Raw genomic sequence first — 343 nt, 5'->3', positions numbered from 1 at the left:
AATCACGAGGAGAAGAACAAACTTGCACATTGAAGGTACTTGTTTTACTAGCTGGCAATTGGGAGGTTGGAAGTCGATGTCGTGAATGAGGAGGCGGATGCAAAATGCAAAGTGAGGTCAATAATTCAAGCGACAGAGGTGTGTATCCCTTCCATTGTTGTGTATACGTTGTAGCATCATGAGGTTGAGTCAAAGCGTAAATTTATCTGTATGCTATAGCTAAGTTATCTTCATGAGCTGAAATGTAAAAGTGGATATGTCGGTGTCGTTTTGAATCTCAAGATGTGCTGGCAACTGTCCCATCGCTACAGAAAACAACCAGAGGTCTGGCCAAGATAAGCCA

The sequence above is a fragment of the Plasmopara halstedii genome (genome assembly GCF_900000015.1).
Source record: "Plasmopara halstedii genome assembly, contig: Scaffold_650, whole genome shotgun sequence".
Taxonomy (NCBI): domain Eukaryota; phylum Oomycota; class Peronosporomycetes; order Peronosporales; family Peronosporaceae; genus Plasmopara; species Plasmopara halstedii.
The sequence above is the reverse complement of the archived record's forward strand: the minus strand, read 5'-3'. Positions refer to the sequence as shown.